This window comes from Eriocheir sinensis, chromosome 45, assembly GCF_024679095.1.
Source record: "Eriocheir sinensis breed Jianghai 21 chromosome 45, ASM2467909v1, whole genome shotgun sequence".
Classification (NCBI taxonomy): domain Eukaryota; kingdom Metazoa; phylum Arthropoda; class Malacostraca; order Decapoda; family Varunidae; genus Eriocheir; species Eriocheir sinensis.
In genome coordinates this window covers 12,748,399-12,768,727 of record NC_066553.1, presented here as the reverse complement: position 1 = coordinate 12,768,727, position 20,329 = coordinate 12,748,399, and positions in this window count along the sequence as shown.

The window sequence follows — 20,329 nt, the reverse complement described above, 5'->3', positions numbered from 1 at the left end:
TGGTGGTGGCGGTGGTAGTGGTGATGGTAGTGGTGGTGGTGGTGGTGGTGGTGGTGGTGGTAGTGATAGTGGTGGTGGTGGTGGTGGTGGTGGCAGTAATGGTGGTGGCAGTAGTGGTGGTGGTGGTGATGGTGGTGGTGGTGGTGGCGTCAGTGGTGGCACTAGTGGTGGCAGTGGTGGTGGTGGTGGTGGTAGTGGTAGTAGTAGTAGTATGAGTAGTAGTGGGAACAGCAGAAGTAGTAACAGTAATAACAGTAGTAGCAGCAGTAGTAGTAGTAGTAGTAGTAGTAGTAGTAGTAGTAGTAGTAGCAGTAGTAGTAGCAGTAGTAGTAGCAGTAGTAGTAGCAGTGGTAACAGCAGAAGTAGTAACAGTAATAACAGTAGTAGCAGTAGTAGTAGCAGTAGTAGTAGCAGTGGTAACAGCAGAAGTAGTAACAGTAATAACAGTAGTAGCAGCGGTGTAGTAGCAGCAGTAGTAGCAGTAGTAGTAGCAGTGGTAACAGCAGAAGTAGTAACAGTAATAACAGTAGTAGCAGCAGTGTAGTAGCAGCAGTGTAGTAGCAGCAGTAGTAGCAGTAGGAGTAGCAGTGGTAGTGGCAGTTGTAGGAATAGTAACCGTAGCAGTATTTGTAGCAGGTATTGATAAGTATTATACAAATACTAATACAAATATAAATCATTACCATACATGCAAAACACTATGACACCAATTAACTACTCCAAGTATATTCATCACGGCACATCGTCACACTCGACCATTCGTCCATTCCCTCCCTCCCTCCCCGCCACGACTCCTGGCCTCTCGTCAGTCCTCCTGCCACTACATTTTACACTCAGTCATTTTTATCGCTTCTGCACTTTTTACAGCCTTTTTTTTATTGATTTATTATATGGTTTTATTACTACACCCTCACATTTTTTCCTTTCTCTCGCTCATGATTTTTGTCAGGTCTGGTCATTCGTTCTTTTATCTCCACTTTTTCCCACTTCTTTTTTTCGAGGGTCCTTACATTATGTGACTCCAGTGGGGCTGTTTTTTCACTTTCATCTGTCTCACTGTACGCATGTTTTTGTTTTTGTTTTTGTTTTAATTTTCAGGCGTTACTTTCATCACGCTTTCTATATTTCGCTCCACGTATGTTCAATTAGCATAACATCACCACCACCATCACCACCTGATCAAGAAAATCCACCAGCCACCACGACCATCACCAGTTGCAGCACCTCCAACTCCCTCCATCAGTATCACCATCACATAAAGTCCTAAATCAATACCATCACCTCCACCACCTCCAATACCATCACCATTACCTCCACCACCATTACCTACACCACCAGTACCATCACCACTTATCACACTTTCATCCTTCATCCCAGTAGCAGCAGCAACTCTGCTACCGTATTATAACAAATTATTAGTTATTATAATTATTTTAGCCGACATCAATAATATATAGCAGGTGTGTTCCATGATATTTGCAAATACCTTTTGTGATTCAAGCAGATCTGTCTGACGGCACACACACACACACACACACACACACACACACTAAACGCATTGTCCGCCTTAATAAATATGAACTGACAAAAAATATTAAAACAAGCAATTACTGTTGCCAGGTGATCCCCGAAAGTGACACATAGGCGAAAACTACACCATTAAAAAAGAAACTATCAACTAACTAGATACCGTAATTAACTAACGAGAAAATTAAGCTTTACGTAGCTCGTATTGGTAAAGGAAGAAACTCGATTCCGTAAAACCCAAAACAAAATACTCATCCTCAGCAGATGATTATCATCCCCGTATTACAAGCCGTTCCTTCCTCGGCCATTCATCATGGAGGGAGGAAGGAGGAAGCAGGAGGAGTACCGGAGAGAGAGAGAGAGAGAGAGAGAGAGAGAGAGAGAGAGAGAGAGGTGGGGGGGGGGGAATTGATTACCGGAAGCCGGCATACGATAGGGGGAGGCGAGGGAGGGAGAGAGGAACGGGGGAGGGGAGCTGTGGAGAGGGAGAAAAAAATGATCTGGTGGGGGATATGAAGGGAGAAGCAGGAATTTTGGGGGAGCAGTTACGGGGAGGGAGGGGAAGTGGGGGGAGTACTGAAGAGCGATTGGCTGGGGGGAGGTTGGAAGGTTGGAAGATGATAATACTAATGATTGGGGGGGAGGTTAAAGGCGGGCAGAGAGTGGCAGAAGGGATGACAGGGGATAAGACAAGCTAGTTAAAGGGTGTGGGATACCGCTAATCATATCAATACTTTGTTAAAACTTAAAGCAGTCCTTCCCTTTATTCTTTTCTAATCCCCACACTCTAGACTGGGTTAGCGTTAATGGTTTGTCATGGGTGTGTGTATTCTTCTAGAGTTCCGTTCCCGATCGTCATGTCCTCAGTAATCGGTCAAGCTGCGAGTGTAGCAACCTCTAATAGTCCCTTGTTTGGTGGCGTGATTCAGAGTACCTACGATACCTGGTGACTGGTTAGCCTTAGTCATATTTAGGTGGAATCCTGGAATACCTTCATGAATAAGACGGGAATTCAGGTGTCAGGAAATAAGAGAAACAAAGACTACTAAAATTAAAACACACACAGAGAGAGAGAGAGAGAGAGAGAGAGAGAGAGAACTGTACATGTTGAATAAAACACTGAAACAAATAAAAGCTGTATTTCAAAGATTGCGTTAGGTGAAGTATACGAGTTTCAGAGTTTTGGTTAGGCTTAATGTGTCGTGATGAGACCACGCGCCGGGCAGCTTCATCTGGACCCGCACGGAACGACACCCGGCTCGAAACACCAATACGGGACCTTGACGAGCTCAGGATACTTCGCTCGTTCCATCATTACCGGAAGCCTTATGGACGAGCTAAGCATGAACAACACCAGGTATAAGCTACATACACAACCTTAGTGTAATAAAAGATGCATTACGTAAAATTAACACACTATCGAGACTTGCTGCGGCTTGTCTTGTTGACCCTAAGACCCTCCTCTCCTCCCTTCCCCCTCCCTCCTTCCCTCCCAGCAGCCTGAGGTGCGACGATTCTCTCCTCATCACTCCCTCACACTCACGCTCCCCGGTTCCTTCACACTCATTCCTCAGCACTGTGTCAGACCTCATGACTGTTCATGCTACACAGACGCCCGCCGCCCCGTCCCTCTCGTCGGGGCGTGGCAGAGCGCGACTCACACTCCGATCACCGCCGCGGCGTCAACATCACCTGCCAGACGTCGGCCAGGCACCGATGACGTCACGGCCAGCAGCCAATGACAGCACGAAACGACCTCCTTCAACTATTACTAATTATATGTCTTTAGATACCTTCAGTTCACTCCCCAGGCGATTCTCAACACGGGCACCCCTCATAATCACTGTAATAATCAACGAACTGGCAGGACAAGGCTTCAGGCGGCATGGCACTCACTCCATCCTCCCCACCGGCCTCCCCTGCCTCAACCATTGTCTGTACGCCGCGTCCCTTCCTGCAAGAACCACCACACTGTTCCTCACCTGATCCACGAGTAGTGGCCGCCGGGGACCCCAACACGCACGGCACATGGACACACCCTCACTCCGGCATTTTCCGCAGCACTCTGGCTCGGCGTGACGTCACCGATGCGCCTTTGTTTTACCCACAATGCCCGATGGTTTTGTCGACATTGTTACATTGACACCTGGGGCATTTTGGTCGCTTTCCATCGAATTATAAGCATTGCTATTGAAGTTTGCGACTAAATGTATAGATTATTTCATTGCATAGTTAAATAATAACACTAAAATATCACGGCATTCCTTACGTTACCTCTCTGAGAGTTGGCAACACAAGGCGCCTCACCTCTACGTCAGTGCCTCGCCACTCGCTCGTTACTGCCTAAATATTTCACTATAAACGAAGGATTCCTCTCCAGACTACACGTTGTAAACCATTCCTCTGCGTGAGGCGCCGCGGGGATCACTGTACACTCCCCTTTCCCAGCCCTGGGGTCGCGGTCCGAAGTGGGGTCCCCAGGCGTTTTCTTGGGTCACCAAGACCTAAAAATAAATAATAATAATAATAAATTATAACACATATACAACTAAACTAGTGGGGTCGCAGTCATGTCTAGAGGTGCATGATTGGGGTCGCCTGAAAAAAAAGTTGGGAACCTCTGCCAGTGTACACCATCATGATGACTTGTACGCCCCACGCCTGCATGATCACTGCCACCAAGGAGACACATCATTCACAGGCTTGCCAACACTGCCGACACACATAATAATGCGGCCCTTATAACCTTACAAACACTTCAAACAAAATTACTCCCCTCGTACACACAACCAAATATTCTTCCTTCCCAGGTGTTACGAGTCAGACAGAAGCACCTGATATTCCTCTAATAATTTCATCCCTTAATTAAAACCCGGCACCTCATCAACCATTACAGGAACAAAACAAAACACACATTTCTCCCGCACTACACCAGGTGTTCTCCCCCCCAGGTGTCGTGGATCAGGCGCCAGGACCTGCACGTGCTGACCACATGTAACTTCACGTACACGACGGACACGAGGTTCCGCGCGCTGCACCTGCCCGGCTCGCCCCTCTGGAGCCTGGAGGTGGACCGGCCCGCCATCACCGACTCCGGCCTCTACGAGTGCCAGGTGTCCACGCAGCCCAAGATATTCCGCCGCTTCAGGCTCAGCGTTGTGGGTGAGTGGAGGGGGGGAGGGGGGTATAGGGTGTGTGGGTGTGTTTCCGGTGGAAGAAGGGTGGGTATAAGGTGATGAAGGTGGGTGGGTGTGTTTCCGGTGGAGGAAGGCAGGCAGGACACGAGTATATTACTACAGGAGATTGGCAGGGCGAGTATGAGTAGAAATGTCTGCGTAATGGGGGACTTTAATTATAGGAATATAGACTGGGAAGATCTAGTGGGTGACCTGGAAGCCGAGGACTTTCTTGAAGTTATACAAGATAATTTCCTTAAGCAGGTAGTTACTGAGCCTACCAGAGGAGATAACATATTAGACTTAGTCCTAACCAATAATGGGAACTTGCTACGTGAGTTGGAGGTGGGCGGAGAGTTAGGAAATAGTGATCACAGAACGGTTCGTTTTAGGTTAGACTGGGCGGTAACCCGCGATCCAAACCCAGTGTTAGTGCCAGATTTTAGAAGAGCAAACTACGAGGGGCTTCGAAGACATCTTGAAGGGGTAAACTGGGATAATTTAGGGATTCATGAGGGCCAGAACTGCGGATTGGAGAGCCAGGAGAACCAGGTAGAAATGTCTTACAATAATTTAGTTAGAGTAATAGTAGAGGGGCAAGAACAGCATATACCACAGCGAACACTTAGAAAAGAAAACAATGATCCTAAGTGGATGACTCGTGGACTAAAACACGAGATTGGGTTAAAGAAGGGAATTTATCAGAAAATAAAGAATGGGAAACACATCTCAGGGGCCGGTACGTCGAACTATCTAGATTAGTTAAGAAAAACACCAGGATAGCAAAAAAGAACTATGAGATCAAAGTAGCAAATGAGGCAAAAAGTAATCCTAAGGGCTTCTTTCAGATGTATAGAACAAAAACACGGGAGAAAATTGGACCGCTGAAATCAAACACAGGGGAGCTAGAAAATTACGAAAATATGAGCACATTGTTGAACGACTACTTCCTTTCAGTATTCACACAGGAGGATCGAACGACTATACCGGAAAGAGTTCAGGTGTACGAGGGCGGGGATGGCGATAAATTGAGGGATATAATCATTACCAGGCAAGTAGTTCAGGATGAGATAGATAAGCTTAAGAAGAACAAGTCGCCAGGTCCTGACGGGATATTTCCGAGGGTATTAAAGGAGCTAGGTGATATAATCAGAGACCCACTAACCGACATCTTTAAGATGTCGGTAAATACTGGCTATGTGCCGAGCCTATGGAAAGTAGCTAATGTGACGCCGATATTTAAAAAGGGGACAGGTCAGTTGCTTCAAACTATCGCCCAATTAGCTTAACATCGGTTATAGGGAAGATGCTGGAGTCCATAATAGCCAGGAACATTCGGGAGCATTTAGAGAAACATAGCTTAATTCACGACTCGCAGCATGGGTTCACAAAAGGTAGGTCATGCCTCACCAATCTCTTGTCCTTCTACAATAAAGTATTTGAGGCGGTTGACAGAGATGAAAATTATGATGTAATCTATCTTGATTTTAGTAAAGCGTTTGACAAAGTTCCTCACCAACGACTGTTGCTTAAATTACAGGCTCACGGAGTAGAGGGTAAAGTTTTGAACTGGGTCAAGGCGTGGCTTAGCGATAGGAAGCAAAGAGTGCAAATCAATGGTAAAAGATCTGACTGGGGATGTGTTACGAGTGGGGTCCCACAAGGTTCGGTATTAGGTCCACTTTTGTTTATTATTTATATCAATGACTTAGACACAGGAATTAGTAGTGATGTTAGTAAATTTGCAGATGATACCAAGATCGGTAGAGTAATTGAGTCGGATCAGGACGCTAGTATTCTCCAAGGTGAACTCAACAGATTATATGACTGGGCGGATAAATGGCAGATGGAGTTCAATGTAGGGAAGTGCAGTATTCTGAGTGTAGGTAGGAACAACCCCTCACATAACTATTGCTTAAATGACACTCTCATAAGTAGGTCTAGGTGCGAGAGGGATTTAGGGGTCTTAGTGAGCTCTGATCTCCGTCCAAGGGCACAATGCATTCAAGCTAGAAATCGAGCTAATAGGGTACTGGGATTTATTTCAAGGAGCGTAAGCAACAGAAGCCCCGAAGTCTTCCTCAAACTATATTTAGCATTAGTTAGACCTCATCTTGACTATGCGGTTCAGTTCTGGTCACCCTACTATAGAATGGATATCAAAATGTTAGAATCGGTGCAGAGGATGACTAAGATGATTCAGGGGTTGAGAAACTTGCCATACGAGGAAAGACTCAAACAGTTAAACTTGCATTCTCTAGAAAGGCGAAGGGTGCGTGGAGACATGATCGAGGTTTATAAATGGATGAAGGGCTTTAATAAGGGAGACATTCATAAGGTTTTGTTGGTAAGAGAACCGGGTAGGACACGAAGTAACGGGTTTAAACTGGATAAATTCAGATTCAACAGGGACATAGGCAAAAATTGGTTTACTAATAGGGTGGTGGATGAGTGGAATAGGCTTAGCAGTCATGTGGTGAGTGCCAATACAATTGTCACATTCAAAAATAGACTAGATAAATTCATGGACAGCGATATTAGGTGGGGTTAGATACACGGGAGCTTAGGGTCAAAGGAGCTGCCTCGTACAGGCCTACCGGCCTCTTGCAGACTCCTGCGTTCTTATGTTCTTATGTTCTTATAAGGTGATGAAGGTAGGTATAGGGTGTGTGGGTGTGTTTGGGGAGGGAGGGATGGGCACAGCGTGTGTTGGAATGGACAAAGGGTGGTTACAGGGTGTGAGGGTGTGTTGGAGGTGGAGGAAGGGTGAGTGAGGTGTGTGTGTGTGTGTGTGTGTGTGAGGGGGGGGGGTATCACGCGGATGAATGATCATGAATTATTACTCGTCTGCAGTAGGCTATGTATTGTGCATTTTTGTTGTCAGTCTGTAAAATTGCTTTCCTTTTGCTTTATTCCAATTTTTTTCTATTTCATTTATAAGCAAGCAAGCCTAACTAACTCCACGCAACTAATCCACTGGCCAAGACAACGTTCCCGCCTTCATTCTTAAATCCTTTGCCCCCATCCTTGCCCCCATCCTTCAGGCCATATTCACCCAATCACTATCACCCACCTCATTATCCTCTGACTGGCTTTTGGCAAACATTAATCCTTAATTCAAGACAGGTGACCGGACTGACCCAGCCAATTATCGCCCCATCTCACTAACATCGATTCCATGTAAAATTTTCGAACACATAATATACAAACACATAATGAATCACCTTGACGCAAACAACATCCTTACTGACTCACAACACGGCTTTCGACCTAAACGCTCATGTGAATCGCAACTCATTACTACATTTCACGAAGTTACGGGGCTACTTGACCGACGTGACATTAAACAAGTTGACATTATTGTTTTAGATTTTGACAAAGCCTTCGACAAAGTCCCGCACAAAAGACTGACATTAAAATTGAGATATTACGGTATTTCAGGACCTATTCTTCACTGGATCACTGCATTTCTTACTAACAGGACTCAACGTGTTATTCTTGACGGATCTTCATCTGACACTGTCCCTGTTTCTTCAGGTGTCCCACAAGGCACCGTTCTAGGCCCCCTTCTTTTCCTCCTGTATATTAACTATCTTCCACTGTCAACGCCTAACTCTTCCACTAGACTATTTGCCGACGATAGTTTACTATTTAGAGCAGTAAAGACTACTGACGACTGCAGACTACTACAAAACGACTTGGACGCCCTCGAGCGGTGGGAGCGCACCTGGCAGATACACTTCCGACCAGACAAATGCAAACTATTAAGATTCCCCAGAGCGCACAACCCCATCCTTCACACCTACACTCTCCACAATTCAAATTTAGAATCAGTTTACACACACAAGCACCTTGGTATCCATCTCTCAACTAACTTGAAATTCAACACCCACATAGACCATATCAGTGCCACAGCCAACAGAACACTGGGGTTCCTGAGGAGGAATTTACATTTTTTTTTTTTTACAGCAAAGGAGACAGTTCAAGGGCACACAAAAAGCAAACATTAATAAAAAAAAGCCCGCTACTCACTGCTCCTAAAAAGAATCTAAAGAGGTGGCCGAAAGATAGGTCAGTTTCGGGAGGAGAGGTGTCCTGATACCCTCCTCTTGAAAGAGTTTAAGTCGTAGGCAGGAGGAAATACAGATGAAGGAAGAGTGTTCCAGAGTTTACCAGCGTGAGGGATGAAAGAGTGAAGATGCTGGTTAACTCTTGCATAAGGGGTTTGGACAGTATAGGGATGAGCATGAGTAGAAAGTCGAGTGCAGCGGGGCCGCGGGAGGGGGGGAGGCATGCAGTTAGCAAGTTCAGAAGAGCAGTCAGCGTGGAAATATCGATAGAAGATAGAGAGGCAACATTGCGGCGGAATTTAAGAGGTAGAAGACTATCAGTAGGAGGAGGAGAGCTGATGAGACGAAGAGCCTTAGCCTCCACTCTGTCCAGAAGAGCTGTGTGAGTGGAGTCCCCCCACACATGAGATGCATACTCCGTACGAGGGCGGACAAGGCCCCTGTATATGGACAGCAACTGTGCAGGGGAGAAGAACTGGCGGAGACGGTACAGAACGCCCAGCCTCGAGGAAGCTGATTTAGTAAGAGATGAGATATGAAGTTTCCAGTTGAGATTTTGAGTTAAGGATAGACCGAGAATGTTTAGTGTTGAGGAAGGTGATAGCTGGGTGTTGTCAAAGAATAGGGGATAGTTGTTTGGAAGATTGTGTCGAGTGGATAGGTGGAGAAACTGTGTTTTTGAGGCGTTGAAGGACACCAGGTTCTTCTTGCCCCAATCGGAAATAATAGTAAGGTCTGAGGCTAAGCGTTCTGCAGCCTCCAGCCTTGAGTCGTTAAGTTCCTGAAGGGTGGGTCTTCTATTATAAGAAGTTGAATAATGCAGAGGAATCATCGGCGTAGGAATGGATAGGACAGTTCGTTTTGGAAAGATCATCAATGAACAACAGAAAAGAGTGGGAGATAGGACAGAACCCTGTGGGACACCACTGTTAATAGATTTAGGGAAGAACAGTGACCGTCTACCACGGCAGAAATAGAACGGTCAGAAAGGAAACTGGAGATAAAGGTACAGAGAGAAGGATAGAAACCGTAGGAGGGTAGTTTAGAAAGCAAAGATTTGTGCCAGACCCTATCAAAAGCTTTTGATATGTCCAGCGCAATAGCAAAGTTTCACCGAAACGGCTAAGAGAGGATGACCAAGAGTCAGTTAAGAAGGCTAGGAGATCACCAGTAGAACGCCCTTGCGGAACCCATACTGGCGATCAGATAGAAGGTCAGAAGTGGAAAGGTGCTTTTGAATCTTCCGGTAAGGATTGATTCAAAAGCTTTAGATAGACAAGAAAGTAGAGCAATAGGACGGTAGTTTGAGGGATTGGAGCGTCACCCTTCTTAGGTACAGGCTGTATGAAGGCATACTTCCAGCAAGAAGGAAAGGTAGATGTTGACAGGCAGAGGCGAAAGAGTTTGACCAGGCAGGGTGACAGCACGGAGGCACAGTTTTTAAGGACAATAGGAGGCACTCCATCAGGTCCATAAGCCTTCTGAGGATTGAGGCCAGAGAGGGCATAGAAAACATCATTTTGAAGAATCTTTATAACAGGCATAAAGGAGTCAGAGGGGGGATGAGTAGGAGGAATATGCCCAGAATCGTCCAGAGTGGAGTTTTTAGAAAAAGTTTGAGAGAAGAGTTCAGCCTTAGAGATAGATGAGACGGCAGTGTTGCCGTCAGGACTGAGGAGTGGAGGAAAGATGAAGAAGTGAAGTTGGAGGATATGTTTTGGCCAGATGCCAGAAGTCACGGGAAGAGTTAGAGAAAGCAAGGTTTTGACATTTTCTATTAATGAAAGAATTTTTGGTTAGTCGGAGAATAGATTTGGCACGATTTCGGGCAGAAATGTAAAGTTCACATAACTGCACACCTGACATTAAACACATAGCTTATGACGCACTTGTGAGACCAACACTGGATACTGCTCCACGGTGTGGGATCCTCTCACAGAAACATTGATAGGTTAGAACAAATCAACACCAAGGCGGCAAGGTTCATTACAAACAATTACACTCGAGCGCCTGGAATCACAACACGGATCAAACAACAGATAAACATGGACCCTCTTCACATAACAGACAAGCACACAAACTTACACTTATGTACAAGATCACAAACACTCACATTGACATTGACCCACAAACATACCTACACAACGCAAACAGTCAACGTACTCGTAACACACACATCCATAAATACCAAACATATCACACTAACACTGACGCATATAAGCCCTCATACTTTCCACGCACCATACGTGACTGGAACAGCCTCCCTCAACAGATTTTAGACTGCGGTACAATAGACTCATTCAGAAAACAATACACACTCACTTGTCACCACAACACACCAACACTAACAATTACACTTGATTCACTTCCCTCCCCTGCACACCCGGCTCCCCCGTCCCCCCAACAGCCAACAAATATGCGTGTTATGCACTTTTTTACTGCCCTGCGCATTATTATCCAGATCCAGATCCAGAAATAACTAACCAACCAACCAACCAACTAACTAACTATTAGTCATATAAATAAATAACCAACTAACTAACTTACGAGCTAACTAAATTACCAACTAACTAACTGATTAACTGACTAACCCACCAACCAACTAACTAACAAACCGGCTAAGTAACAGTGACGTGTGGTGCAGATGGACGTGTTAATTAATAAGATGGCAGTGCGTGTGTCTGGTGTGGTGATGGTGTGGTGATGGCGTGGCGTGAGGGTGGGGAGTGAGGGAGCAGGACGGGGCAGGGGGGAGGCGTGCGTTCAGGTGGGAGGGATAGATGATGGCTTACAGGTAGGCAGGGAGCGGCGTTAGGTAAATGTGTGAGGGGAAGGCAGCAACGTGAGCTTCTGTCCGCGTATCTGAGTTAGGGTTGATAATTGCTGGCGGTGAAGTGTGAGGAGGTTTATTGGAGTGTGTGTGGGTGTTTGGTGTGATATTAGTGTGAGTGGGGAAGGAAAGAGGAGTGAACTTACTTGGTGTGTGTGTGTGTGTGTGTGTGTGTGTGTGTGTGTGTGTGTGTGAGGGAGAGAAAGAAGAGAGGGTAAGATGAAAGGACGGGCATAAAACCTCATGGAAGTCTTAGAGATAAACAAGGCAAAAGGAAAAGGATTAAGAACAGTGGGGGAAGAGAAAGATAAATGAGGAAGAAAATGCATAGCGTGAGAAGTAAAGAGACGTGTGAAGGTAGTGAGAGGTGATGAAAGGAATGTTGTTAAACGAAGAGATGGGAAAGAAAGAAAAGAGGCAAAAGAGGAATGGGAAAGAAAAATAATTGAAAGGAATGAATATGAAAAGATAAAGAAATAAAAGAAGGAAGGAAGGGTGAAGCAACAATTAGGGGTCGGGAAAAAAGAGAAAGAAAAATGAGAGAAAACGAGAAAGAGCAGGAAACGCAAGGCTTGGAAGGGATTTAAGAAAACAATTGTAGTAATAGTAGTAGTAACAGTAGTAGTAGTAGTAGTAGTAGTAGTAGTAGTAGTAGTAGCAGGGAAGGAAAGATAAAAAAGGAACACTTGTACAAAAAAAAGAGGAAATAAACTAATGAAACAATGATACGAAGAAGAAATCGTAAAATGAATCAAGAAGGCAAGAAACTGAAAAAAAGAGAGAGAGAGAGAGAGAGAGAGAGAGAGAGAGAGAGAGAGAGAGAGAGAGAGAGAGAGAGAGAGAGAGAGAGAGAGAGAGAGAGAGAGAGAGAGAGAGAGAGAAATAATAGATGTGAGAGAGACGGAAGGAAGGAAAGAGAGGGACGAAGGAGGGAGGAGGTCAGGAGGGAGCGTGGCAATTAAATCTCCATTCCATTCTAATCAAGTTATCCATAAAAAAATATACATGCGTTTTATATCTGCAACTTTTTTTTGGTACTTTTGAACCTTTTTTTTCTACCATTAATTTTACTCATCTTTCTCCTCTTCCTTATTTTTCTTATTTTTCGTGTTTCTAATTTTAGGTTCTTCTTGTTTTGATTTTTTTATGGTTAATATTTATTTTACTTTTTCATTTATCCCTTGTCTACTTTTTTTCAAACTTTTACTCTTGTATATTTTACTTTCTTCATTTTTTCCGTTTCCGTTTTTACATGATCTCCTCAAGTTTCTTTTTAATTTCCTTTCATAACTAATTCGTATTTATTATTTAAGTTCAACAGCTCACATCATTATTTTGTTTGGGTTTTCTATCATTACTGTTATTATTATCATTATTTTTATCATTATTTACTATTATTATCACCATTAATCTATTGTTATTTACTTCTTTAGGGCAGCATCGTGCTTCATCATGATATCATCTCTCCATACATTGGAAAAAATAGAGAAAAGTTGTATTCCCAGCCCTAACCGCCCCTCCCTCCCCCCGTGCCTTTCTCTCTCCGTCTCACAACCATCCCTCGCCTCCCTTCCATTAGCACCCATTGAATTATTTTGCCATTAGCCTTCCTTACTTATGGGTATTCAGCCTAACAAACAAACAAAAACTTTTGAACGCCAATCACAAGGGTGTCATGGCGCGCCAAATCCCCCGAGTATTTCTCTGGTTCGTTTCCAAACTTTTTTTCCATCGCCGAATAATTATTTCTCTCCCTCTCTTCCCCTCGCCCCCTTTCTCTTGGCCTTTGTTTCTCCTCCAATTTTCTTTACTCTTACCCATCTCTATTGTCATACTCTCTCTCTCTCTCTCTCTCTCTCTCTCTCTCTCTCTCTCTCTCTCTCTCTCTCTCTCTCTCTCTCTCTCTCTCTCATTCTATATAATCTGGTTTAATATTACGAAATCTTAATTGTTACTCTCTCTCTCTCTCTCTCTCTCTCTCTCCCCAGTTCCCTAGTTTGGTTGTTATCTTCTTCCCCTTCCACCCTCATTTATTCATTGCTTTATCTTCGTTCCATTTCCCTATTAATAAACATACACTCGCCTTTATTCTCTCTCTCTCTTCGTACTTCTGTTTCTCCAATGTCTACATTTCTTTGCTTTGTTTCTTTTCTTCTGCGTTTATCCTTATTTTGAATCATCATAACCTCTCATTGATTGTGTTATTTCCCTTTTCCTTTTCATTGCAAGTAGTTATAATATTGCCATACTGGCTTGTTTTGGCAGGGCAAGGGAGCGTGGGGCGGCGCGGAAAAAACAGCCGTAGTGGCGGCTGTCATACCGGCTTGTTTTGGCGGGGCAAGGGAGCGTGGGGCGGGGCGGAAAAAACAGCCGTAGTGGCGGCTGTCATACCGGCTTGTTTTGGCGGGGCAAGGGAGCGTGGGGCGGGGCGGAAAAAACACGTGGAGCGGGGGCGGAAGGACATCCTGCGCCATAGCGGCTTGATTTGGCGGGGCAAGGGAGCGTGGGGCGGGGCGGAAAAACAGCTGTAGTGGCGCCTGTCATACCGGCTTGTTTTGGCGGGGCAAGGGAGCGTGGGGCGGGGCGGAAAAACAGCCGTAGTGGCGCCTGCCATACCGGCTTGATTTGGCGGGGCAAGGGAGCGTGGGGCGGGGCGGAAAGACATCCGTAGTATCCTATGTCATAGCGGCTTGATTTGGCGGGGCAAGGGAGCGTGGGGCGGGACAGAGAGGGATCGGCAGTGACATGCTATGGGGAGGGAGCGAGGGATGTGCTATGGTGCGGTTGGTGGGAGGTGACGAGTCCGGGAGCGTCGAGACATGGGCTGCGCCATGCCTCGTTCTGTCTTAGAGGGAGCGTGTAGGGTGAAGTAGTGACGCCATGCTGAGACGCTATACTTAACAGTTACGCCTTTGTTACCTGTTAGCTTTGCATACACACACACACACACACACACACACACACACACGCACATGGTAAATAAGAGTTTGAGATTAATCAAGTACACACAGTTGTGTGTGTACATTAAAAACTCTGTCTTTGAGAAAGAAAGTATAGAACTATCTTTTTATTTTGGGGAAGATGATGTATAAGTAACTGCACACATGTTAAACATAGAGTTTGAGGTTACATATACGTTAAGTACAAAAACACAAAGTTATGTTACGAAAACGAGAGAGAGAAAAGAGGAGAAAAGGAGAGGAAGAGAAAAGGAGAAAGAGAAGAGAAAAGGAGAAAGAGAGGATAAAAGGAGAGAGAAAGAAAGTAAGAGAGCGAGAGAGAGAAAAGAGCAGAAACGGACAAGAAGAGAGGAGAAAAGGAGAGGAAGAGAGAGGAGAAAAAGAAAGGAAGAGAAGAAAAGGAGAGAGAGAGAGAAAGAAAGTAAGAGAGAAAGCGAGAGAGAGAGAGAGAGAGAGAGAGAGAGAGAGAGAGAGAGAGAGAGAGAGAGAGAGAGAGAGAGAGAGAGAGAGAGAGAGAGAGAGAGAGAGAGAGAGAGAGAGAGAGAGAGTGAGAGAGAGAGAGAGAGAGAGAGAGAGAGAGAGAGAGAGAGAGAGAGAGAGAGAGAGAGAGAGAGAGAGAGAGAGAGAGAGAGAGAGAGAGAGAGAGAGAGAGAGAGAGAGAGAGAGAGAGAGAGAGAGAGAGAGAGAGAGAGAGAGAGAGAGAGAGAGAGAGAGAGAGAGAGAGAGAGAGAGAGAGAGAGAGAGAGAGAGAGAGAGAGAGAGAGAGAGAGAGAGAGAGAGAGAGAGAGAGAGAGAGAGAGAGAGAGAGAGAGAGAGAGAGAGAGAGAGAGAGAGAGAGAGAGAGAGAGAGAGAGAGAGAGAGAGAGAGAGAGAGAGAGAGAGAGAGAGAGAGAGAGAGAGAGAGAGAGAGAGAGAGAGAGAGAGAGAGAGAGAGAGAGAGAGAGAGAGAAGATGAAAAGGACAAAGAGAAAGGAAGAAAGAGAAATTATATGAATGACGGGAGTCACAGTTGAAAATATACTATGGAAGATGGCGATGATGGGAAATTCGTTACGTGAAATTCGCTACACACCTGCTTCACCCCCCACCACACCCCACCCTGCTCTAGCAGTTGTGTTAGGTATCTCCCACTCTCCCGTGTTAGGCGAACAAAGCTGAACCCTGGTGGCGTCACGGTGTTGACTCGTCTCTGTTGCGGGATGATGGTATATTTCTCGTGAGAATGAGAAGCAATGCTTTGTGTAAACAGTGTGGGAGACGAAAGTCGTTTAGTGGATCGTGTCGGTCGTGCGTCGACAGTGACCGCCGTGGAGATGACTTTGTTTAAACATTGTGGGAGACGTTTCACATCTCTCCTTCCGTCCATGAGTGTTCTTCACCACGAGCTATCAATGCAGAAAAACTCTGTGAAAGCTGTGGAATGGTATTCGGCGAGATACATCTGCATCCCCTCCCCCCTTTCCCGCGTTTTTCCGAGCGTCAAGATAGAGAATTAAACTACCATCGCGATAGTCTTTATATTAGAGAGAGAGAGAGAGAGAGAGAGAGAGAGAGAGAGAGAGAGAGAGAGAGAGAGAGAGAGAGAGAGAGAGAGAGAGGAATTTATATGATTTTATTGATATCCTGAAGAAGAGAGAGAGAGAGAGAGAGAGAGAGAGAGAGAGAGAGAGAGAGAGAGAGAGAGAGAGAGAGAGAGAGAGAGAGAGAGAGAGAGAGAGAGAGAGAGAGAGAGAGAGAGAGAGAGAGAGAGAGAGAGAGAGAGAGAGAGAGAAGACGAAGATGAAAAATGACAAAGAGAAAGGAAGAAAAAGAAATTATATGAATGACGGGGAGTTGGCTTATGGTTGCACATGCAAACACTGTCACAGTTGAAAATATACTATGGAAGATGGCGATGATGGGAAAGTCGTTACGTAAAATTCGCTACACACCTGCTTCCGCCCCACCCCCACCCCACCCTCCTCTAGCAGATGTGTTAGGTATCTCCCACTCTCCCGCGTTAGGCGAACAAAGCTGAACCCTGGTGGGGAATGGCTTAACGTCACGGTGTTGACTCGTCTCTGTTGCGGGATGATGGTACATTTCTCGTGAGAATGAGAAGCAATGCTTTGTGTAAACAGTGTGGGAGACGAAAGTCGTTTAGTGGATCGTGTCGGTCGTGCGTCGACAGTGACCGCCGTGGAAATGACTCTTTGATTAAACATTGTGGGAGACGTTTCACATCTCTCCTTCCGTCCATGAGTGTTCTTCACCACGAGCTAACAATGCAGAAAAACTCTGTGAAAGCTGTGGAATGGTATTCGGCGAGATACATCTGCATCCCCTCCCCCCTTTCCCGCGTTTTTCCGAGCGTCAAGATAGAGAATTAAACTACCACCGCGATAGTCTTTATATAAGGAATAGTTAAAATTAGTGGGATTTTATGATTTTTATTGATATCTAGTGAGAAACTAACATGCCAAAATCTTATATTAGCTAAATGCAGGTCGTTTATTTTTCGTTTGTGTTAAATCTAAACTTAATCCAGTCTGAATAGTTAAACCATTACATGAACACAATAAATTTTGAGTTACACTCTAAAAATACATCTTAATTCTGGATGAGAGGGATTCAGACAATTTATAGTACACACATATGGCATACATGATAATAATAATAATAATAATAATAATAATAATAATAATAATAATAATAATAATAATAATAACACTGTTAAAATGCATCTTAATTCTGGATGAGAGGGATTCAGACAAGTTATAGTACACACATATGGCATACATGATAATAATAATAATAATAATAATAATAATAATAATAATAATAATAATAATAATAATAATAATAATAACATTGTTAAAATGCATCTTAATTCTGGATGAGGGGGATAATTCAGACAAGTTATAGTACACACACAGGGCATACATGATAATAATAATAATAATAATAATAATAATAATAATAATAATAATAATATTGCAACGTTCTGTGGATCATATGTACGTTTCTACTACCTAGTTACCACGTCCCCATCACCTTTTAAGAACCCTTTTACTACATCCCATTACGCCAATGCTATGTATTGGTACCTTTAATGTGCATATTCCCACAACCTTTCTGATAATCGGGGGGGCTTCGTGGTGCAGTGGTTAGCACACTCGGCTCATAACCGAGAGACCGGGTTCGATTCCCGGGCGGAGTGGAAAAATTTTGCTGGGATTAAACCTTCCCACACTCATATCCTTGAGCATGCGAAGACAATGAAGTGTAAAAAAAAACTTGCTTTTTTATCTCGTAAAGGAAGAAATACAATCACAAAGGAGTAGGTCAAGTAGGTCATTGCGTTTTTTTGTGTGTGTGTTTTTGCTACGTTACTGTTACCTTTAGCGTGAATATTGCCACATTCTTCCTACTAAGCATACCATTACCTTTCTGCTACGTTTCTTGCAACGGTTCCTTCTATTACCTGTGTCATACATCATATCTTCGTTAACTGCTCACAGTCACATAACCATAAATTTTACTTTTCGTTAATGCATATAAACGACGCTGAAAATCAATGTAGTTACACTTGAAGATGAGATGATCGTAAAAATCTAACTTGTTCTTAGTCAGCAAATGGGCAAAGATAAGACAAGACATTCTTAACTTATTATATTTTATTCATACTTTTCTCCTTTCTCTTTTTTTGTGTGTGTGGGGCGGAAATCAGTATATGCAATCCAATATAACACATTTATTTAGAACATGTCAAAGTGCTAATTATTGCGAGGGTGATTTTTTTTTTCTATTTGAAAAAAACAAAAAACAGACATATAGTTCGCTAGTTAAGGCACTTGTTCTTTCCAGACATTATGGAAATGATTTTGATGACGGTAAAATCTTGAACTCCATATAAGCATTGTAACGCTGTTACCTTCACTAATTCCACACATTCATTTGCTTACGGGAGGATATAATAAGAAAGAAAAGATAGTTATACTTTGAGCTTTCAGAAAAATAGGTAATTTAACTACAACTTTAACTATATTTTTTTCCTAGACACTTAAAAAAAAAACTCCCATAACATGACACACAATTCTCAAAATGAATCTTAAGTACATTAGGAAGCAGAGTATGCACTTTTTAGGGGGTATAGAAAAATGATTTTGCTGGGATTAAACCTTCCCATACTCATATCCTTGAGCATGCGAAGACAATGGTGTGAAAAAAAAAAAATCAAAATTATATAAAAAAAAATACACTCATCACATTTTTTTCTACCCAAATGTTCGATCCCATCCACACTATGAATGGCGAAAAAAAAAAAAAACTAGGTATTCCTCGTAAAGGAAGAAATACAATCACAAAGGAGTAAGTCAAGCTGTCAATAACACCAACAAAAACGACAAAAAAAAATATATATATATACTTTCCCCTGAAATAAAATGATCTTATCGAGCAAATATATTATAATATTTTACCTAATTCATTAAGGACAAGGTCAACAATACCAAGGGATTATAGTGGGTCCTATTAGAGTAGTGTGGAATGGAACCAAACCACAGTAAACCACAGGATTAGGTCAACAATATAAGTGTATCTCCAAGATCCTATTAGAAAGTAGTATGTAATGGAACCCAAACACCAGGAAACCATGGAGTTAATGTGATCAACGCATGATACTCAGATATGGAGGAAAATTAGAGAACCATATTTTTTTTATCAATTAATGTGACCAGTAATGTTAATTTTTATAACCAGAGACCAATGAGGACTAAAATATTTATGTATTTCTGTATTGCCAGAACACTTTAAACCTAGAGAAAGGACGTGGATAACCATGGGCCTGAACCGGCCTTCAGAGAAAACTTATCAAAACGTACTGGAGGAAACCAATTAGTTAATGTATGGAAGGGTATTAGTGACATGTCATCATGTATAACTAAGGTGGGCAGAACTCACTCTCTTATGTGCTTAGCGTATTATTAATCTTTTCACCTGTTGATGATCATTACCAAAAGGAATACACACTAAATAAATAGAAGATAAGTGAATGTAAAACAAGTACCAAATTAAGCATGTTAGAAACCAGACAGGCTCTACAGTATTCCGGACATACAGGCTGACAATCAATGATCTAGCATTGTTGAAACCGACAGCTTAATAGGGAATATATTACTGGATTACCTTATCCTAATCTTAGCGTATCCTATGCATCATCAAATATTGTATGCAGAGAAAATAAAGGAGTTACCAAATGACTAGCAAATTAAACTGAAAATAAAAGAGTACGACAAGTACATATCAATTTTGGTTACACATAGTATCAAAAGATAAAAAAAAGTTCATTGATTAGGATCAGGTATGTAAAAGGGAATTGCGGGTCAAAAACTAAATACATGGAATTCACAGTATATACAGTAAACTGAGTAAAATTACAGAAAAAAAAATAATAAACCAATAAACATTACGTTTCAATGAATATTGTTCATATAAATTCTTCCTGGAAGACTTTGATTATTGAAAAATAAATCCTCCCACTTGTGAACACTATGATCAGTAGTTCTTAATACCAGTATTTCATGATGTTTAATTAATTCAATTTTTCTCTATTACCACTTTTGCTTATGGAATTTTATTCTTCCACTTGATAGTTTTAAACACTTTGAGTGTTTTGATGTCTCATTTGTTGTCAAAATGAATAATAACCATAATATGACAATTGGGGAGATTGTGTTACTCACGCGCCGACATCTCGTTTTCTACTCAGCCAACTGCTCTTTTGTT